Consider the following 24,118-nt stretch of genomic DNA (forward strand, 5'->3'; position numbering starts at 1 on the left):
AATGCGAGGTGATGCATTTTGGAAGATCCAATTCGAGAGTGAACTATACAATAAATGGAAAAGTCTTGGGGAAAATTGATGTACAGAGAGATTTGGGTGTTCAGGTCCATTGTTCCCTGAAGGTGGCAACGCAGGTCAATAGAGTGGTCAAGAAGGCATACGGCATGCTTTCCTTCATCGGATGGGGTATTGAGTACAAGAGTTGGCAGGTCATGTTACAGTTGTATAGGACTTTGGTTCGGCTAGATTTGGAATACTGCGTGCAGTTCTGGTCGCCACATTACCGAAAGGATGTAGATGCTTTGTAGAGGGTGCAAAGGAGGTTCACCAGGATGTTGCCTGGTATGGAGGGCGCTAGCTATGAAGAGAGGTTGAGTAGATTAGGATTATTTTCATTAGAAAGACGGAGGTTGAGGGGGGACCTGATTGAGGTGTACAAAATCATGAGAGGTATAGACAGGGTGGATAGCAAGAAGCTTTTTCCCAGAGTGGGGGATTCAATTACTAGGGGTCACGAGTTCAAAGTGAGAGGGGAAAAGTTTAGGGGGGATATGCGTGGAAAGTTCTTTATGCAGAAGGTGGTGGGCACCTGGAACGCGTTGCCAGCGGAGGTGGTCGACGCGGGCACGATAGCGTCTTTTAAGATGTATCTAGACAGATACATGAATGGGCAGGAAGCAAAGAGATACAGACCCTTAGAAAATAGGCGACATATTTAGATAGAGGATCTGGATCGGCGCAGGCTTGGAGGGCCAAAGGGCCTGTTCCTGTGCTGTAATTTTCTTTGTTCTTTGTAATCCCTACTGTAAATAACTGGGCCCAGATTAACCATATTTTCTTAAGCCAATTCCTTCCTATCAGGGAGACTTTGTTCTCTCCTATTACTACCGATGGCAAGTAATAGGATGCATCATTGTATTCCACACTAACACTAAATTCACCTCACACTGGATAACTGTTATTGGAATAACTAATTAGATTACCACCAGTTTTGTGAAAGGGAATGTGACTTAGGGACTTCTTGTACTCTCCTTACGAGATAACAGGCACTGCTGTAGCTATATCAACAATGAAAGTAAGTTGTTAATCTCTGACTTTCGTTTTTACTGTGGGTGCTGGAATTATATCTTCAGCCCTTTTTCTCTCATCTTCCAGGCGGTGTTTTTCTTGCTCCCTGACAGAGTACAACTCTTGATCTTCCAGCTAGAGAACAACAAATTCTGTTTCCATATCTATCATACGCGCATTTGAGGACTTCCAGGGCTCCTGAACTAGCTTTAGGCCGACCGCAACCTCAACCTAGTACACTGCTGTGACCTGGAGCTTTACTGTTTCCTCTACTCCTGCGTGCCATCTGGATATGACCGACTTTCCCACAGACACAGCACTTTGACTGGAAATGGGAGCATTTAGATGGTTGATGGCTACCATGGCAATGGTACCTCTCCTGCCGGCTTAGGAAAATAACTTCCTTGCAATTTGCAACTATCTTTTCCACCCATTTCCATGGCTGTTGCCTCATTGCAGGCCTCTTTCTACATCAGCTTACTGTCTTTACTCAAAAGCTTGGCCTGAATTTTACTGTTCTTTAGACTGCCAATAAATGTGTCTCTAAGGTTGGCTTCTAAGTTTGTGCTATACCCACAGTGCTGAGAGAGTTTTTTAATTCAAGAATATAATCTGCAAATGACTCACTTGACAAGTGCTTCCTTCAACGGAATGCAACTCTCAGGGCAATTTCATTCTTCGTCGTGCCATAATATGAGTGCAGAATCTCACTAATTTCAGAATAGTCCATAGTACTGAGATGGAAAACATTGGTTCGACATCATCTCAAAAGCATCTGGCCCCATCATGTTCGGAAAACATTCACTTTATCTTCATTCCTTATTTTATTAGCATGCAGCCAAATGTGTGACCTTCGTTTCTAATTACACCAGTCCTCTTTGTTAGGGTTGAATTTCCCCATTTTTCTAATATATTTCTTGAGTGCCACATTTTAAAAATTATGTCCCGTGCTAACACAGAGTTGAACCGAAACACGATGTGCAGACACACAACACAATCTTTCAAATCGCTCAAACTTCCTCAAAATCAACTTTGGGAGTTCCAAAAAGTGTGTCAAAAGGTCTTTCAGACAGTAATTTCTCAAATGAATGTAAAAAAAAATTCAATCCCACCTTGTCATCATCTTTCTGTTATGCATTCACTGAATAAGTCTAAAGTGCTCTCACAGTGCAGGCAGCCATTGTCCAACACAACTTTATTTACACTTCCCCAACAGAGAGGGCAGCAGAGAGACAGTATACAATTTTTTTTATTTGTTTCATGGGATTTGGTGTCGTGGTCAGGCCAGCATTTATTACCCATCCCTCATTGCCCATGAGAAGGTGGTGGTGAGCTGCCTTCTTGAACCGCTGCAGTCCATTTGGGGTAGGTACACCCACAGTGCTGTTAGGAAGGGAGTTCCAGGATTTTGACCCAGTGACAGTTAAGGAATGGGTGATATAGTTCCAAGTCAGGATGGTGTGTGGTTTGGAGGGGAGCTTGCCGGTGGCGGTGTTCCCATGCATCTGCTGCCCTTGTCCTTCTAGGTGGTAGAGGTCACAGGTTTGGAAGGTGCTGCCTGAGTAGCCTTGGTACTTTGCTGCTGTGCATCTTGTAGATGATACACACTACTACCACTGTGCATCGGTGGTGGAGGGAGTGAATGTTTATGAATGGAGTGCCAATCAAACGGGTTGCTTTGCCCTGGATGGTGTTGAGCTTCTTGAGTGATGTTGGAGCTGCACCCATCCAGGTAAGTGGAGAGTATTCCATCACACTCCTGACTTGTGCCATGTAGATGGTGGACAGGCTTTGGGAGTCAGGAGGTGAGTTACTTGCTGCAGGATTCTTAGCCTCTGACCTGCTCTTGTTGCGTGGTATTTATATGGCTACTCCAGTTCAGTTTCTGGTCAATGGTAACTCCCAGGATGTTGATATTGGGGGATTCAGAGATCGTAATGCCATTGACTGTCAAGGGATGGTTAGATTCTCTCCTGTTGGAGATGGTCATTGCCTGGCACTTGTGTGGCGCGAATGTTACTTGCCACTTATCAGTCCAAGCCTGGATATTGTCCAGGTCTTGCTGCATTTCTACACGGACTGCTTCAGTGTCTGAGGAGTCACAAATGGTGCTGAACATTGTGCAATCATCAGCAAACATCCCCACTTCTGACCTTATGATTGAAGGAAGGTCATTGATGAAGCAGCTGAAGATGGTTGGGCCTCGGACACTACCCTGAGGAACTCCTGCAGTGATGTCCTGGAGCTGGGATGATTGACCTCCAACAACCACATCCATCTTCCTTTGTGCTAGGTATGACTTCAGCCAGCGGAGGGTTTTCCCCTGATTCCCATTGACCTCAGTTTTGCTAGGGCTCCTTGATGCCACACTCGGTCAAATGCTGCCTTGATGTCAAGACCAGTCACTGTCACCTCACCTCTTGAGTTCAGCTCTTTTGTCCATGTTTGAACCAAGGCTGTAATGAGGTCAGGAGCTGAGTGGCCCTGGCAGAACCCAAACTTTACATAATTTTACTGATAATCGAGAGTAGACTGATGGGGCGGTAATTGACTGGGTTGGATTTGTCGTGCTTTTTGTGTACAGGACATACCTGGGCAATTTTCCACATTGCCGCGTAAATGCCAGTGTTGTAGCTGTACTGGAACAGCTTGGCTAGGGGCACGGCATGTTCTGGAGCACAGGTCTTTAGTACTATTGCCGGAATATTGTCAGGGCCCATTGCCTTTGCAGTATCCAGTGCCTTCAGTCGTTTCTTGATATCACGAGGAGTGAATCAAATTGGCTGAAGATTGGCATCTGTGATGCTGGGGACTTCATGAGGAGGCCGAGATGGATCATCAACTCAACACTTCTGGCTGAAGATTGTTGCAAATGCCTCAGCCTTATCTTTCGCACTGATGTGCTGAGCTCCCCCATCTTTGAGGATGGGGATATTTGTGGAGCCACCTCCTCCTGTTCGTTGTTTAATTGTCCACCACCATTCACGACTGGCCGTGGCAGGACTGCAGAGCTTAGATCTGATCCGTTGGTTATGGGATCGCTTAGCTCTGTCTATCGCATGCTGCTTACGTTGTTTGGCATGTGAGTAGTCCTGGGTTGTAGCTTCACCAGGTTGACACTTCATTTTGAGGTATGCCTGGTGCTGTCCCTGGCATGCCCTCCTGCACTCTTCATTGAACCAGGGTTGATCGCCCGGCTTGATGGTAATGGCAGAGTGGGGGATATGCCAGGCTACAGATTGTGGTTGCGTACACTTCTTCAGAACTGAAGGAGGGTCACTGACCTGAAACGTTAACTCTGCTTCTCTCTCCACAGATGCTGCCAGACCTGCTGAGTATTTCCAGTATTTCTTGTTTTTATTTCAGATTTCCAGCATCCGCAGTATTTTGCTTTTATTGACATCTTGAAGATGCACTTCCTTTGCCTTGACCGGTTGGGTGATGCCCTCCTGTACGAGCCAGCCAGAGTGTCTCGTATTGTGGTCGTCTCCTGCGCCCAGCACAACATGACAAAACAAAGAGGCCTAAAACTGGATGAAGAGGAGGAGCTGGAATGCCACTTCACCTTGGAGGAGGACAGAGAGGAGGAAAAAGAGGAGGAAGAAGAGGAAGAGGAAGGAATCACTCCAGAAATAATAGGAGTATGGTAATAGTGATTACAGTACTGGGCTAGTAACCCAGAGGGTTGATTCAGTGAAATAAGTTTGGATCCCATCATGGCAGCTTAGAAATTTAAATTCAATTAATAAAAAGCTAGTATCAGCAATGGTGACCATAGAAATACCAGATTGTTGTAAAATCCCACCTGATTCTCAAATATCCTTTAGGGAAGGAAAGGTACCATCCTTAATCTGGCCTTTTTGTGACTCCAAACCTGCAACAATGTGATTGACTCTTAACTGCCTTCTGAAATATCCTAGCAAACCACTCAATTGTATTGAAGAAGTTGCCATCCTTACTCAATCTGGCTTTTATGTAACTCCAACAACAACTTATATTTGTACAGTGCCTTTAATGTAAAAAAAAATCCCAAGGCTCTTCATAGGACTGTTCTCAAATAAAGTATGACACTGAGCCACAAAAAGAAATATTATGTCAGATGACCAAAAGCTTGGTCAATGAGGTAGGTTTTAAGGAAAGTCTTAAAGGAGGAAAGCAAGGTGGAAAGATATAGGGAGGGAATTCCAGAGCTTGGGGCCTTGGTAACTGAAGGCACAGACACCAATAGTGAAGCGATAAAAATCAGGGAAGCACAAGAGGCCAAACTTAGAGGATTGCAGGTATCTAGAAGGGTTATAGGGCCACATCAATGTGATTGACTCTCAACTGCCCTCTGAAATAGCCTAGCAAACTACTCAATTGTATTGAAGAAGTTGTACCACTACCACCTTCTCAAGGGCAATTAGGGATGAGCAATAAATGCTGACCTTGTCAGTGATGCCTCCATCTTGTGAATGAGTAATGAAGAATATTGCTGAAAATAGAGACATTTTGTCAAAGCTTTTCATCTTGCACTCATCAGGACAATTCGCAAGAATACCAATGTAAGGGAAGCAACAAATCTATACTGTATGAGAAGAGAGTGCTGATTGGTTGGCAAGTGGACTATGATTGGTAGAGGCGTTGTCATGGAGAATGCATGTTTATGGTGACTGGCAGTTAACTGCCAAGCTTTGTTTGAAATTTAAACCAGGCAGCTTGACTCTGATTGGCGAAGGCATTGCCCTGAGGAGTGAACCAGCGAATGGCTGTCACTTATTTTGTTTAGCTGAAACAAGCGCAATGTGTGTACATGTTCTTTCTGTTTGCAAAGAACAGGGCCCTATGTATGAATATATGTAGCTTCCAGTACACGCAAAGGCACCACACTGCGAGCCCGACTGACAGTCTTAAATTTGTTGTCAGCGTAATTCTTAACACACTGAAGATTATTGAACAAATGTTGTCCAATCACGGAATGACATCTAATGTTGGATACTGTGTTTTGAGTTTTGCAAGCATGGGCTGGCTGGGTACGATGCATCTCGGGCTCCTCCTGAGGTCCCCAGTATCACAGATGCCAGTCTTCAGCCAATCTGATTCACTCCACGTAATATCAAGAAATGACTGAAAGCACTGGGTATTGCAAAGGCTATGGACCCTGACAATATTCCAGCAATAGTACTGAAGACTTTGTCATGCTAGGCCCCCACCTGCCAAGAATTAGGCACATTAATTTTGTTGCTGGAGCAAGGAAATGACTTGTTAAACAGATCACCGGTGTCTGGAAAAGACATTTGCATATTAAGAGACAGTGCTTGGAAGGACAAAGCACCATTCCCTGACACATTCAGCCCACAATGGACCTTGATCACCAGGTGTTGTGTGTAAGAGGAGCATTCCAGACACTGCTACGGTGATATAATCCAGGACGGGTTAGACCAGTCACATGACTAGCCATAGCGAGTTTGAAAGCAGAAAGACTGTTTGCTCCTGGACTGAGAAGATCTCTCCTGTCTGCTCCCATCTCTTTCTCACAAGCCTCTGAATCCACATGAACCCCAAGAGAGAAAAGTCTCCTACAGCGAACAAGGTTTAAGAAGAATACTGGGCCCCAACGAAAAGCAAGATCTACTGTCATGGTCCTGTAGATTTTTTTCCAGGAATATGCGGTTTGCCTTTAAGGCTTGCAAAGGATCAGTATTGCTTTAAGAACCAGCAAGGAGTTATAGGAAGGTGCATTTTCATTGCCTTAGAAACAACCATTTGGAGACTGCGATTCATTCTCGTTACCATTGATACAGCCATTGGGAGTGAGTATCAAGTGATACATTTGTTACAATTCAATTTTGAACTGGCTTTTTAGTTGAAGACAGTTTGTTCGCACAGAACACAGACACAGAGGACACACAGTCAGACAGCTGTGGTGTTTAGCACCTGAAAAAAGAGCTCTCAACCACTTAAACTGAAAGAATAGGATTTAAGTCTGTTTAATTATTATCTCTCCAAGTTCTAAAAAAAAAAGTCAAGCCAAAACAGAGATCCTGATAATTTGAACTGAAGGAAGGGAAGTTAGACTGTGACAATCTTCTATCCCTCAAAAACTCTAAAGTCAGATTGATTCTATTGAAAGTGTTTGCAAGTTGTTAATTGTTGAAATTCGTTGGAGAAGGAAAGCATCACCTACTGCTGGAGTTAGACTATGGACTGTTCTTCTGTGGAAGAAACTTTTTTTCACATCGGACGACTGTGAGGACTTCAAGCACCATTCTGTGAGGACTTCAAGCAAATTTGGAGTGTACATTTACAAGGACTCTAATTTTTTCTATTTTAAATGTTGTTTATATCTTCATAGTGTTTAAGAATTTAGTTCTTCGAATTAAAGAGTTAATTTGTTGATTTAAAGACACCTGGTTGGTTCGCCTCATTTGGGGGTTAACAAATGGTACAATCTGGTTGGGTCTTTCTTTAATTTGAAAAGTTTTAAATGATATGTTAGGCAATCTGTGGAGTGATGGGATTGAATTAACAGTGCGTTTCTCCCATCACAATCAAAATCGTATATTTTGATTGGGGGCTTTGACTGGAGCGGTTGGTCGTAACACTACCTACAATCAAGGACTCTACAGTGAGCTTGAAGAACAGTAACAAAAATTCTTCAGATATTGCCTCAAACTTTTCTACTTTATTTTCCTTCTGCTCTTTTCTGTCTCTATTTGCATGTGTGTATGTTTGCATGCTAGCGTGGGCGTGCCGTGTATCCATAGGCGTCAACCAAATTAGAGTTCAAGTTCAAGTTTAATAAATTTCAACATTTCTTCTTTAAATCTAAGAAAACCAGTTTGTGCTTGTTTCTTTGCCTTATAATTGGAAAGCAGTGAACAAAGATTCACCAAGGGGGAGCTAACAACACGGTGTGTTAAAAATTAAACCCTATTACAGTAAGACCAGGTGAGAGGGAGCTCTGGACAACTTTCTCAGCTGGTCATAACAACTTGTACTCCAGACCTTGCCACGCCCCTAGCCAAGCTGTTCCAGTACAGCCACAACACTGGCATCTACCCAGCAATGTGGAAAATTGCCCAAGCATGTCCTGTACACAAAAAGCAGGACAAATCCAACCCAGCCAATTGCTGCTCCATCAGTCTACTCTCAATCATCAACAAAGTGATGGAAGGGGTCGTAGACAGTGCTATCAAGCGGCACTTGCTTAGCAATAACCTGCTCCCTGACGCTTAGTTTGGGCTCTGCCAGGGCCACTCAGTTCCTGATCTCATTACAACCTGGGTCCAAATATGGAGAAAAGAGCTGAACTCCAGAGGCGAAGTGAGAGTGACTGCCCTTGACATTAAGGCAGCATTTGATCGAGTATGGCATCAAGGAGCCCTAGCAAAACTGGAGTCAATGGGAATCAGGGGGAAACTCTCTGCTGGTTGGAGTCATACCTAGCACAAAGGAAGATGGATGTGGTTGTTGGAGGTAAATCATCTCTGACCCAGGACATCACTGCAGGAGTTCCTCAGGGTAGTGTCCTAGGCCCAACCATCTTAAGTTGCTTCATCAATGACCTTCCCTCCATCATAAGGTCAGAAGAGGAGATTTTTGCTGATGATTGCACAATGTTCAGCACCATTCGCGACTTCTCAGATACTGAAGCAGCCTGTGTAGTTTTAAACATACGAACATACGAATTAGGAGCAGGGGTAAGCCACTCGGCCCTGCGAGCATGCTCTGCATAGCTGAACTGATTACTCCACATTTCCACCTACCCCCGATAACCTTCTACCCCCTTGCTTGTCAAGTATCTATCTACCTCTGCCTTAAAAATATACAAAGACTCTGCTTCCACTGCCTTCTGAGGAAGAGAATTCCAAAGAATCACAACCCTCTGAGAGAAAGAATTTCTCCTCATCTCTGTCTTAAATGGGCAACCACTTATTTTTAAACAGTGACCCCTCGTTCTAGATTCCCCCATAAGGGGAAACATCCTTTCCACATCCATCCTGTCAAGACCCCTCAGGATCTTATGTTTCAATCAAGTCACCTCTTTCTCTTCTAAATTCAAGCCTGGCCTGTCCAGTCTTTCCTCATAAGACGGCCTACCCATTCCAGATATTAGTCCAGTAAGCCTTCTCTGTAGTGCCCCCATCCTTCCTTAAATAAGGAGACCAGTACTGCATGCAGTACTCCAGATGTGGTCTCATCAATGCCCTGTATAGCTGCAGCATAACTTCCCTACTTTTGTATTCAATTCCCCTCTCAATAAATTATAACATTCTATTAGCTTTCCTAATTACTTGCAGTACCTGCATACTAACCTTTTGCGATTCATGCACTTGGACACGCAGATCCCTCGGCATCTCAGAGCTCTGCAATCTCTCACCATTTAGATAATATGCTTCTTTTTTATTCTTCCTGCCAAAGTGGACAATTTCACACTTTCCCACATTATACTCCATTTGCCAGGTCTTTGCCCACTCACTTAATCTATCTATATCCCTTTTGAGCCTCCTTTACGTCCTCTTCACCTGTTACTTTCCTACCTATATCTTTGTTTCATCAGCAAATTTAGCAACCATCCCTTTGGTCCCTTCATCTAAGTCATTTATATAAATTGTAAAAAGTTGAGGCCCCAGCACAGATCCCTGTGGCACACCACTTTATACATCTTGCCAACGAGAAAATGACTCATTTATGCCCACGCTTTGTTTCCTGTTAGCTAACCAATCTTCTATCCATGCCAATATGTTACCCCCTACACTATGAGCTTTTATTTTCTGCAATAATCTTTGATGTGGCACCTTATCAAATGCCTTCTGGAAATCTAAGTACAATACATCCACCGGTTCCCCTTTATCCACAGCACATGTAACTCCCTCAAAGAACTCCAATAAATTGGATAAACATGATTTCCCTTTCACAAAAACATGTTGACTCTGCCTGATTACCTTGAACTTTTCTAAATGCCCTGCTATAATGTCTTCCATAATAGCTTCTAACATTTTCCCTAAGACGGATGTTAAGCTAACTGGACTGTAGCTTCCTGCTTTCTGTCTCACTCTCTTTTTGAAAAAAAGAGTTACATTCGCTGTTTTCCAATTTAATGGAACCTTCCCCAAATCTAGGGAATTTTGGTAAATTAAAACTAATACATTAGCTCTCTCACTAGCCACTTCTTTTAACACCTTAGGATGAATTCCATCAGGACCCGGGGGCTTGTCAGCCCTCAGCTCCAACAATTTGTTCAGTACCACTTCCCTGGTGATTGTAATTTTCTTGAGTTCCTCCCTCCCTTCCATTTCCTGATTTACAGCTAATTTTGGGATGTTACTTGTATCCTCAATAGTGAAGACTGATGCAAAATACCTGTTCAATTCATCTGCCATCTCCTTATTATCCATTATTAATTCCCCAGACTCACTTTCTATAGGACCAACATTCACTTTTTTAACTCTTTTCTTTTTTTAAATATCTATAGAAACTCTTACTGTCTTTATATTTCTAGCTAGCTTTCTTTTGTATTCTAATTTTACCTTCCTTATCAATCTTTTAGTCATTCTTTGCTGTTTATTATACTCTTCTGACCTGCCTCCCATTTTTGTGCAATTATTGGCTTTTTCTTTAAATTTGATACTATCTTTAACTGTTTGAGTTAGCCACAGATGGTGGGTCCTACCCTTGGAAATTTTCTTTCGCGTTGAAATGTATCAATTCTGTGTATTCTGAAATATCCCCTTAAATGTCTGCCACTGCATCTCTATTGACCTATCCCTTAACCTGATTTGCCAGTTCACTTTTGCTGGCTCTGCTTTCATGTCCTCATAATTGCCCTTATTTAACTTTAAAATACTAGTCTTGGAACCACACTTCTCTCCCTCAAACTGAAAGTAAAATTCAATCATATTATGATCGCTGCTACCTAGGGCCGCCTTAACTATGAGGTCATTAATTAATCCTATCTCATTGTACAATACCAGGTCTAGTATAGCCTGCTCTCTGTTTGGCTCCAGAACGTGTTGCTCCAAGAAATTATCCCGAAAACATTCTATGTACTCCTCATCTAGGTTACCTCTGCCCATCTGATTTTTCCAGGGTAAAATCCCCCATAATTATTGCTGTACCTTTCTGACAAGCTGCCATTATTTTTTCCTTTATACCCCTACGTCCTACAGTGTGGTTAATGTTAGGTGGTCTGTACACCACTTCCACAAGTGACTTCTTGCTTTTATGATTTCTCATCTCTACCCAAACTGTTTCTACATCCTGGTATCCTGAACTTAGGTCATCCCTCTCTATTGCCTAATACCATCATTAATTAACAGAGCTACCCCTCCACCTTTTCCTAGCTTCCTGTCCTTCCTAAATGCCATATACCCTTCAATATTCAGGTCCCAATCTATGTCGTCCTGCAGCCATGTCTCTGTAATGGCTATCAGATCGTACTTATTTATTTCTATTTGCGCTCTCAGTTCATCTGTTTTGTTTTGAATGCTACGTGCATTCAGATACAGAGCCTTTAGTTGTGCCCTTTTATTATTTTTGTAACCTCTAGATCTATCTGTTGATTTACGCTTAGATTTGTACACTCTGTCCCTTCCTGTCACGGTCTGTTTATCATTTTCCTTATTAATACCTTTCTCTCTTACCTTGTCTCTGCTCCTTGATTTACCATATCTTCCCAAATTTGATCCCTTGCCCCCACTATTCAGTTTAGAACCCTCTCTACTTCCCTCGTTATGCGGCTTCAGGTTCAGGTGTGGACCGTCCCAACGGTTCAGCCACCACTTTCCCCAGTACAGTGCCCCACGAACCGGAACCCACTTCTACCACATCAGTCTTTGAGCCACGCATTCAATTCTCTAATCTTATTTGCCCTATGCCAATATGTATGTGGCTCAGGGAACAATCCAGAGATTATTACCTTTGAGGTTCTGTTTCTTAATTTGACACCTAGTTCCTCATACTGACTATGCAGAACCTCTTTCCTTGTCTTGCCTATGTCCTTGGTACCTACATGGACCACGACGACTGGATCCTCCCCCTCCCACTGCAAGTTCTTCTCCAGCCCTGAGAAGATGTTCTGAACCCTGGCACCAGGCAGGCAACATAGCCGTCTGGACTCTTGTTCTCTGCTGCAGAGAACAGTGTCAATCCCCCTAACTATACTGTTCCCATCTACCACTACTTTCCTTTTTTCTCCCTCCACATGAATGGTTTCCTGTACCATTGTGTCATGGTCAGATTGCTCATTCACCCTGCAGCCCTCACTCTCATCCAAACAAGCTGAAAGAACCTCAAACCAGTTGGACAATCACAAAGGCTGAGGCTCCTACACTCCTGCCCTCTGGGTCCACTTACCTGCCTCAGCTGCAGCCACAGTCTTCTGTCCCTGACCACTGTCCAAATCAGAAGACCCTATCCTAAGGGGTGTGACCGCCTCCTGATACAAAATGACCAGGTAACTTTCTCCCTCCCTGATGTGTCGCAGTGTCTGCAGCTCGGACTCCAGTTCAATGACTCTGAGCCGAAACTCTTCGAGCCGCAAACACTTACTGCAGACGTGTTTGCCCTGGATCACACTGGCATCCAGGAGCTCCCACATGCTGCAGCTATGACACATCACCTGTCCTGCCATCCTTAATGTGTTTTAATTAACTACTTAATTATTTTATTCAATTATTTATTTTATTTTCCTTTTTTTATATATAGTTTATTAAGCTTACCACTATACTATTTTACTATTTTAAATATTAGGATTAGAATGGACCTTAATCACTTACCAAATACTCACCAAACAGGTAGTTTCTTCTCAAACCAATCACCTACCTGCTTGCCTGTGATGTTTGATGCTATGTTTGATTTAAATTAAATTAACAGCTTACCAGTATACTCACCCCGGCGGCTCTCTGGTTCCCTGCTCTCACTGTTGATTGTGATGTTACTCTTCGATTTTTCCCTGCTCCGTTCCCGCTGCTCCCGCCGTGCTCCTCTCTCTCTCTACTCCCACTGTGCTCCTCTCTCTCTCTACTCCCACTGTGCTCCTCTCTCTCTCTACTCCCACCGTGCTCCTCTCTCTCTACTCCCACTGTGCTCCTCTCTCTCCACTCCCGCCGTGCTCCTCTCTCTCTCTACTCCCACCGTGCTCCTCTCTCTCTCTACTCCCACCGTGCTCCTTTCTCTCTATCCACTCCCACTGTGCTCCTCTCTCTCTCTCGCTCTGTCTCCGGTCTCTGACTCTGGGCTTTTGGTGCGCTTTTTAAACCTCCCCTCCCACCGTGCTCTTCTCTCCTGCTCTATGCAGCAATATCTGGACAATATCCAGGCATGGGCTGATAATTGGAAAGTAATTGGAAGTAATGAGAGTGGCACAGTGGTTAGCACCGCAGCCTCACAGCTCTAGCAACCCGGGTTCAGTTCTGGATACTGCCTGTGCGGAGTTTGCAAGTTCTCCCTGTGACCATGTGGGTTTCTGCTGGGTGCTCCGGTTTCCTCCCACAGCCAAAGACTTGCAGGTAAATTGGCCATTGTAAATTGCCCCTAGTATAGGTAGGTGGTAGGAGAATTGTGGGGATGTGGTAGGGAATATGGGATTAATGTAGGATTAGTATAAATGGGTGGTTGATGGTTGGCACAGACTCAGTGGGCCGAAGGGCCTGTTTGCGTGCTGTATCTCTCTATGACTCTATAACATTCATGCCACTCAAGTGCCAGGCAATAATCATTTCAAATGTGAGGGAATCGAACCACCTCCCCTTGATGTTCAATGTCATTATCATCACTGAATTCCCCCACTGTCAACATCTGGGGGGGGTGCCATTGACCAGAAACTGAACAGGACCAACTACATAAATGCTGTGACTACAAAAGCAAGTCAGAGGTTGGGAATTCTGCAGCGAGTAGATCACCTCCTATCTCCCCAAAGTCTGTTCACCATCTACAAGGCACAAGTCAGGAGTGTGATGGAATACTCTCCGCTTGCCTGGATGGGTGCAGCTCCAACAACACTCAAGAAGTTCAACACCATCCAGCACAAAGCCCATCCACCTTCAACATTCGCAGTTAGGGGAGATGGTGGTGTAGTGATATTGTCACTAAACGAGTAATTCTGGAACCCAAGTTAATACTCTGTGGACATGAGTTCAAATCCACCATGGCAGCTGGTGGAACTGAAATTCAATTAATTAACTTTTAAAAATCTGGAATTGAAAGCTAGTCTCAGTAATGATGGCCATGAAACTAACATCAGTTGTTGTAAAAACCCATCTGGTTCACTAATCCCCTTTAGGGAAGTAAAGTTGCTGAGCTTACCTGGTCTGGACTACATGTGATTCCAGACCCATAGCAAATGAAGTTGTTTCTTAACTGCACTCTCAATTCAGTTGTCAAGGGCAATTAGGGATGGGCAACAAACGCTGTCCATGCCAGCAAAGCCACCATTCCAGGAAACGAATAAATAAAAGAAAAACTCCCTCCACCACTGACGCACAGTGACAGCAGTGTGTACTATCTACAAGATGCACTGCAGCAACTCACCAAGGCACCTTCAACAACACCTTCCAAACCCATGACCTATTCCACCTAGAAGGTCAAGGGTGGCAGATGCATGGGAACGCCACCACCTGCAAGTTCCCTTGAAGCCACACACCATCCTGACTTGGAACTATGTTCCTGGGTCAAAATCCTGGAACTCCCTTCCAAACAGCACTGTGGGTGTACTTAGGGATGGGCAATAAATGCTGGCCTAGCCAGCGATGCCCACATCTCCCGAGTAAATACGAAAAAAAGGTCCCCTACTGCTCTATTTCAATAACATCGTGGTCGGGACCTGGAATTTATCTGGGCATTGGATTCCCAACCCCGATTTGAAAATCCAGCCCAATGTTTCAGGTTGATGATCGTTCATCAGAACTGGGCTGAATCAGTTTTGATGAAAGGTCATCGACATGAAACATTAGCTCTGTTTCTTTCGCCACAGATGCTGACAGAACTGTTGAGTATTTGCAGCACTTTCTGTTTTTATTCCTGACTCTCACACTCTGGCTTATCATCTGCTCCTTTATTCTTTTTCCTTGTTTCTTTATTTTCTTCCCTCTGCAAATCTGCCTGGGATGCTCTCTATAATAAAGGTGCTCTATAAATGTAAGTTATTGTTACTATGTTGAGAATAAGCTGAAACATAAGAGACATAGACAATTTAGTGAGTGGGCAAAACTGTTGGAAATGGAGTTCATGGGGAAACTGTGAGGTCATTATCTTTGTATGGAAGAAAGATAAATTGGAGTATTTTCTTAATGGTGAGGAGCCAGGAGCAGAGGGATTAAAGCTAGTGGATAGGCGCTAGAAGGCTGATGGAATGTTGGCCTTATCTTAGGGAGACAGGAATACAAAGATGAGGAAATTATGCTTCAGTTGGATACAACCTTGGTCCAACTCTATTTGGAATATTGTATTCAGTTTTGGGCACCTCATCTCAAGAAAGATATATTGGTCCTGGCAGGGGTGCAGCACAGATTCGTTAGAATGATAATGAGGCTTAAAGTGTTAAATTATGAGGATGGGTCTCATGCAGGCCCCCACCTGCCAAGGATGAGGCATATTAATTTCACCACGTGGATATTAAATTTCAAATTGTTGCTGGGAAGAAGAGAAGGCCTGATACACGGGGTTGCCAAGCCCCCTGGCTGGAAAGACATTTTTGCATATCAACAGACAGTATTTGTAGACAATGATCCATTCCCTGACACACACAATACACAAAGCCAGAAGTGGTTAGACCAGTCACGTGACTTCCCTGCTGGCCAACTTGGGGAGTTTTAAATAGTAGAGACAGGGTTTGAACTGGCAGAAAGCTCTGTGCCCCTGGACTGAAAAGACCTCCTCCCCTCCTGTCTGTTCCCCTATCTTTCTCAGGGAATTGAAACCCACTGAAGACACATGAACCCCGAGAGAGAAAAGTCTTCGACAGCGAACAAGGTTTAAGAAGAATACTGGGCCCCAATGAAAAGCAATATCAACCTACAAAAGGACTCTACAGTGAGTGCGAAGAACCATAACAAACTCTTCAGATATTGCCTCAAACCTTCCCACTTTATTTTTCTTCTGCTCTTTTCTGTCTCTATTTGCACATGCGTATCGCGCGTGCATTCTAGTGTGGGTGCATCATGTATCCGTAGGCATTAACCGAATTAGAGTTTAAGTTCAAGTTTAATAAAATTTCACTTTTCTTCTTTAGACCTAAGAAAGTCTGTTTGTGCTCATTTCTTTGCCTTATAACTGGAAAGCGGTGAACAAGGATTCACCAAGGGGGAGCTCAAAACACAATGTGTTTAAAAATTAAACCCGGTTACAGTCAGACCAGGTGAAGGCTGAGCGGGAACCCTCGACACCTTTCTCACCTGGTCATAACAAAGGGTTGCATAAACTTGACTTGTATTCCCTTGATCATAGATATTGATGCGTAATCTATTCAAGTTGTTTAAAATGATTAAAGGATTCAATAGGATAGATACGGAGAAACTATTTCACAAGAACACAAGAACTAGGAGCAGGGTTAGACCATATGGCCCATCGAACCTCCACGGCCATTCAATATGACCATGCCTGATCTTAGGCTTCAATTCCACTTTCCCACCCGCTTGCCATATCCCTTGATTCCCTGAGGGAGCAAACATTTGTCTATCCCAGCCTTAAATATATGGAGCATCCACAAACCTCTGGGGTAGAGAATTCCAAAGATTTACTATCCTTTGAATTAAGCAATTTCCTCTGATGCAGAAGGAGTCAAAACATGGGGATATAATCTTAAAATTAGAACTATGCCATTCGAGAGTGAAATCAGGAAGCACTTCTTCACACAAGCAGTAGAAAGCTGGAACTGTTGTATGCTTGGTTAGTCTGCCACCATTTTGTATATTTGGTTAGTCTAGCTAGGAGAGATTACTGAGTCTTCAGTAACTTTAACGTTAACTCATTTGTTACATATTAACTATATACAATATGTCTGTATGACTTCTCTGAAGCCATGCTGCTTCCCCCGACGAGGTTCTCTTACATCTGATCTCTTACATCATCATGGTGGGAGGTATTCCTCACACTGTCTCAAACATTAACTCTTTCAAACCCTTATACTACAGGAACTTTCTTCCAAAAAAGGTGTGGATGCTGGGACAATTGAAGTGTTCGCGAATGAGATTGGTAGACCTTTGTTAGGTAAGTGTATTAAAGGATATGGAGCAAAGGTAGGTGAATAGATTTGAGGTTCAGATCAGCCATGATCTAATAGAATTACAGAGCAGACCTGAGAAGCTGAATGGCCTACTTCAGTTCCTAGCTTCCTATTAGAGCCCCTTTTACCTGACTGAATGTTACCTTTTTCCAGTCCAGCATTCTTTTCTCTAGGATTTCCAGGATTCTAGGATTTTGATGAAGGCGGCGATATACGTCCAAGTCAGGATGAAGCGCGACATGCATGAAAACCTAGAGCTGTTAGTGTTTCTATGCACCTGCACTTTTCCTCGGTGGTGGAGGTGTTGGGTTTGGGAGGTGCTGTTGAAGAAGCCTTGGTTATTTGTGGCAGTACGTATGTAGTCATATATCCTAATCTAGGAATCAATCATAAATCCACTCTAATAAGCATTCTGCACATTATTTTTACTCCACTCTATCCTTGGATAGTTAAAACACCCCAAATTATTGCCTTATATATTTCTCTGAACTGTCTGCAGACCTCCACCTACCTCACTTAATAAGAGTTAAGTGTAGATTGGCAAGAGGCAAGGCTGAAATGCTCAGTTTAACCAACTAAACCATATCTCTGCCGTACAGGATATAGATCCATTTGCCAGCCACACCCCATACCAGTTAAGCATGCACAGTTACTCGAAGCCAAGTAGGAAGAATCCCAACTCTCAGTGAAGATCTAACCTCTGAAATATTATTAATAAGCCAATTATCCACCATGTCCTGGAATATTAATCCCTTCCTCTGCCCCCACCAACACATTTAAAATTATGCCCAACATAAATAATAACTGGCAGAAGTGGCATAACTAAAAAAGTAAATTCATGGATATTCTATATAGTTGCATGTACTCAAACTTATGTCCCTGTCAGGGCTAAAAGTAGGCAATCGCTTTTTACCTAAGGTGACATCCTGCCTCCCTTTAGATGAAGTATTTTGTCCTAAGACAATGGACCCAGCAGCAGAGTTGTGCCAATGCATTCCTATCAGCTGGTGCTCCTCCAACGCTGCAATATTTCATAGAAGCATACAGCACAGAAGGAGACCATTCAGCCCATCGTGCCTCTGCCAACTCTTTGGAAAAGCTATCCAATTGGTCTCACTCCCCTGCTCTTTCCCCGTAGCCCTGTAATATTTTCCCTTTCGAGTATTTATACAATCCCCTTTTGAAAGTTATTGTTGGGTCTGCTTCAAACACCCTTTGAGGCAGTTCATTCCAGATCATAACAACTCACTGTATAGACAAAAATTCTCCTCATAGCTCATCTGCTTCTTTTGCCAATGTTCGTAATTCTTGAGTCCCCTGTTACCAATTCTCCTGCCATTATTTGCTCCATCAAATCCCTCCTGATTTTGAACACCTCTATTAAATCTCCCAATAACCTCTGCTCTAAGGAGAACAATCCCAGTTTCTCAAATCCCTCCAACATAACTGAAGCCCCTCATCACTGATATCACTCGAGTAAATCTCTTCTGCATCTTCTCTAAGGCCTTGACATCTTTCCTCATACGGGGTGCCCAGAATTGGACACAATACCCCATCTGGAGCCTAACCAGTGACTTATTAAGTCTTAGCATAACTTCCTTGCTTTTGTACTCACTGCCTTTGTTTATCAAGCCAATATTCCTGTGTGCTTTTTTAACTGCCTTCTCAATTTGTCCTTTCACCTTCAAAGATTTGTGTACATGCACCCCCAGGTCTCACTGTAACCGCACCTCCTTTAAAATTGTACCATTTAGTTTATATTGCCTCTCCTCATTCTTCCTACCAAAATGCATCACTGCACACTTCTTGGTATTAAATTTTATGTACCACATGTCTGCCTATTTCAGCAGTCTATGTCCCCTCGGAGTCTGCTAATACCCTCCTCAATATTAACTGTATTTCCAAGTTTCCTGTCATCTGCAAACTTTGAAATAAAGCCCTGTTTACCCAAGTCTAGGTCATATATATACTATATATATATAAATGCCATTGTTTGAAAATGAGAAATACTCAGAAAATAAGTAATTCGATGGTGCGTTTCATTTATTGTTAACTTTTATTCCAAGTTTTGGCATTATTTCACATTAATCGTAAAGCATCTGTACATGTCTGAAAATCATTACAAGTTATAATTTCTATCTATTTAGCATTAAAAGATGACAGTATTCAATGTATATAGGCATCAAACTTCGGGTAACAATTCAGGATTTCTGGTCTGATGGCAGTGATCAGAATTCTCCAAAGGCACATATTAATCTGAAGAGAAAATATTCCAGGTGTTACACATGGGATCCATGGCACAGCTCTCTGTAACAGGGGAACACAACAAAGAATTACATAGAACCAAGCCATTCAGCCCAACTAATTTGTACTGGTGTTTGAGCTCCACATGAGTCTCCTTCTATTCTACCTACCTTGCAGCATAGCTTTATATTCTATTCCTTTTTTCACACGTGCTTGAGGGGACATAGCATAGTGGTAATGTTACTGGACTAGTACCCCAGAGACTTAAACTAATATTCCAACAGCATGAGTTCTAATCCGACTACAGCAGCTTTGGAAGTTTAAATTCAATTAGTTAGTAAAAATCCTAGCCTCATTAACAATAGTCATGAAGCTACCAGATCATCATAAAAATCCATTTGTTTCACTAATGTCCTTTAGGGAAGGAAATCTGCTGTCCTTACCTGGTCTGGCCTACATGTGACTCTAGACCCACAGCAATGTGGTTGACTCTTAACTGCCTCAAAAATAGCAGGGCAACTCGTTTCTATCAAACCACTATAGAAAGGCTTATTGGGATAATTAGGGATGGACAATAAATGCTGGCCTTGCCAGTACTCACATCCCAAGAATGAATTTTAAAAACTTGTCTAGTTTCCTTTTGAAAGCATCTAAGCTATTTGTCTCAGCCATATCCCATGGTAGCAAGTTCCACCTTCTGACCATTTTCCATGTAAAGAAATTTCTCCTTATTTTCCTGTGACCTGACCAGAATGTCAATGTATTTACTAATCTAAAAGGGATACTAATTTAAGCTTCATGTCTCAGGGAACAACATGTGCTTAAATGAATTCCATGCGAACACTTTGTGTTGTCTAAAAATAGAAACACAGTATGCTGTCAGATTGAGAATTTAATCGAGTACAATTGGACTGATTTTAACTTTCGGCAGATGCAGAAATCGGGTGGTAGTGGATCAGCTGCCTGTTATATAGTCTGCCTGGTCTTATCTCCTTCGCAGAGAATACAAAAGAAAAAGAGCAGGCGGATTATCCACTACGGCCTGTTTTCTGCCTCCACCAAAAGTTAAAGTCAGTCCCATTGTATTAGGATTAAATTCTCAATATACAAGTATTATCTTTACAAACTCATGCACAGGAATAGATTTATTTATCTTTATTGTCTGGGCACAAACCATCATTCTGGGAGGGGAGGATTGCACGGTTGAGGCCTATGGCAGGCTCTATATCCACTCCGCTATCCTCCTCACCTGATTTTCCTCTTTACATCCAGGTGGTAAGTAAGAAAGTTTACTCCACTTTAATTTGGGATGATCTTTACATGGTTAATTTCTTGGCTTCACTGCAATGGCCATAAGACAAGAGAGATCAAACTAGGGAAAAGCAAATTTCAGGATATTGATAAAGCATGTCAAACAAACTTCTAGCCAGGGTAATGGAGCATAAACCATGGAATAAATTGGAAACTGATGTAATGATGAGGAGACTGCAACTGGATGGTTGATCACTAGCAACAAGTATGGATCCAAAAATCAGGGTTACAGTGTTATAAGCTTTTCTCCAAACAACTCACGCTCGTGCTTAGTTGGATAAAAGCTCACAAAAGTAACCATTTAGAATTTAAATTTGCTGGTTTGAACTTTTATGAAATAGATGTAATTTATTTGAAGCAATGTGGATTGATGAGCCATCTACTCACCCTCAGTGCAGCATATTCCTGATGAGGCACATTTCCCGCCGTTTCCACCACAGAGTCTGCCAGTGGGTTCACAAGGGGAGGGCAGGTAGTCTTCCTTCTGACAGCTCAGTGTCTCAGCCGTTCCAATGTAGCAGCCAATCTTCTCCCCACAGCAAATGCTGGCTCCGAAGCAGTGGCCCCTATTGTCAGGACCACATGCCATACACTGGGTAGAATTAGGAAAGGTGTTGTGTCAGTGGTTTCAATAAAACTCCAGATCCAATAGAGATAAATAATTCTTACAATGTCGCTGGTCTCCAAAGGTAATATGTTAAATGTGCAACTTGATACACTTATTCAAGAAGGTGATTAAAATTTCAAGGAATAGTTTACTTTGTGATGTGATCAAAATCTCAGTAAAGTTCATTATACTGCTTAGTTGTAATGGACATCTAGTCATAATATATCACTAGCTCTATCTTGTGAAAGTGTATGAACCATTGATAAAAATAACCTTACCAGGCCTTTGTTAGCTAATAATGACAACGTTTCACAAATATCCCAAACCCAGAAAATATTTTTTAAAACTTTAAAATCCAATTCATCGTTGAAACAATATTACATCACGCTTAATGCGGTCATATGTCATTTAAGAATCTTTAGGAACATGATAAGTTCATGAGGCCCATAAAGCCTGTTCCTTTTCAATATCAGCAGCACTTAGCCTACACTGTCAGTCTCCAGCACACATAAAACTGCCTCTTCAATCCATTCAATCTTTGGCAAGAACCTTCCACAGTGACCTGTTCCACATGCTTATAACTCCTTGAGTAAAAATAGTTGCACCCCAAATCTTCTTCCGTTATGAATAATTTACCTGAATTAGCTTTTTCATAACTTGAAATTTTCAATTCGATCACCTCAAATTCTGCCATCCTACCAAAATACAAGGTCAACCTCCTTAATGTTTGCTTATCTAAATTAAATTTCCAGTGACTACAATGACCTATCTTGGCCTAGCACACTCTCAATACAAGTGACACACTTGCCAGGTACATGCAAGGTGAGGATTGTTACATGATGACTTCAAGGTGATTTATATTAGCGTTGGGCAGAAAAAAGATTGCTAATCAGTTTTCAACCGATGTCCCTTTAAAAATTAACAGTCTGATCTTCTGCCCTTATATTCACTTTCCTCTGTTTATCTGAAATTAAAAGATTCTAAAACCCAACAGATTGGTTACAATATTTAAACTGCAAGTACCATTATCCTACGCAACAGCTCCACAGGGAGTAACACATCGCAAATCACCTCAGGGCGATAGTCCCTGGAATGATAGCTTTCAGGGTTTAGGATGAGATCGATCACGCACTGGAGCCTCGGGAAAGAAATGTGGTTTTGTTTCAATATGTTTGTTCTGTAAGGAAATCTGGTCACTGATTCCTATACTATGGTCAATCTAGATAGCTGATGTGACCTTCAGTTAACAACCACACTGAAGGCTATCAGTGTGGCGCTTACAGTATTGCATATAAAAAGAACTCTGCAAGATCTTTGAATATTGAATTGTTGCACTACTTGTACTCCTGTGAAACGTAAGAGAACATTTGAGGAACAGCCAGTGTTTATTTATCATTTCAAATAACTATTCCTGTTAGACAACTTGACAACGAAAGCTGCTGCTTACCTGTCTGATCTCCATGTCCATGATGGATCTTTTGCCTCCTACGGGGCAGTTGTTAATGTAACAAGCTGCAGAGAAGGAGATGAGGTAGAGGAGACAAACGGCGAGGCAGGCAGAGTGCATGATGTTCTACCAGTGAACCTGGATCCAGAAAACCTTTCAAATTGCACTGTGAATCTGTGAATCCTCTTCTTATTTATACCCTCAAACAAACGTTCAGAGTACAGAGGTGCTATTATTTCACTAATTTAGCACAGGCTGAATATATTTTCTAAACTATTGTAATGAACACAAGCACAGTGCCATTCACGATTCACCTGAGGTCAGTCATAACCTGAACCAATGTTTTATTTTTATAATAGAACTTAATTTATTCAACAACATGAGTGCAGGTCATTCCAATCTGAATATCATTTTCTAATTAAATGTTACTTTTTAAATCTAATGCAAAGAGATCATTGTACTGAAGGCTAAGATAAAAATTAAAAGTACAGACATCCTAGAACGCAGACAAAGGAGTTTCAGAGCTGGAAGAAAAGTTCTGGGGATGATTAAGTAACAAGTGGGACTGAAAAGCATAAAAGAAGATAAATGCACCTTAAAGGCTTCATTACAGTGACATGGTACATCAATCAGAAACAGACAAAGTTCAAAGACCACCCTAGATTGAGTGGTGGGATGAGAGGATTGTCCTATGATGAAAGGCTGAGTAAATTGGGCCTATACTCTCTGCAATTTAGAAGAATGAGAGATGATCTCATTGAAACAAACAAGATTCTGAAGGGGCTTGACAGGGTGGACACTGGGAGGTTGTTTCCCCTGGCTGTGCAATCTAGAACAGAGGGACACAGTCTCAGGATAAGAGGTTGATCATTTAGGACTGAGATGAGGAGAAATGTCTTTATTGAGAGAGTTGTGGATCCAAGAGGATGTATATAGGAACATAAGACATAGGAGCAGGAGTAGGCCATTAGGCCCTTCGAGCATGTTCTGCCATTCGATAAGATCATGGCTGATCATTGTGGTCTCAACTCCACTTTCCTGTCTACCCACCCCCCGCTCCCCCCTCATAACCCTTGACTCCCTAGTCAATCAAAAATTTATCGCTCAGCCTTGAATAAATTCAATGAACCAACCTTTCTGTGGAAGAGAATTCCACAGACTAACGACCCTCTGAGAGAAAAAAATTCTCCTTGTCTCCATCTTTAAAGGAAGACCTCATTCTTAAACCATGTCCCCT

This window comes from Heterodontus francisci, chromosome 1 (assembly GCF_036365525.1).
Source record: "Heterodontus francisci isolate sHetFra1 chromosome 1, sHetFra1.hap1, whole genome shotgun sequence".
NCBI classification, from domain to species: domain Eukaryota; kingdom Metazoa; phylum Chordata; class Chondrichthyes; order Heterodontiformes; family Heterodontidae; genus Heterodontus; species Heterodontus francisci.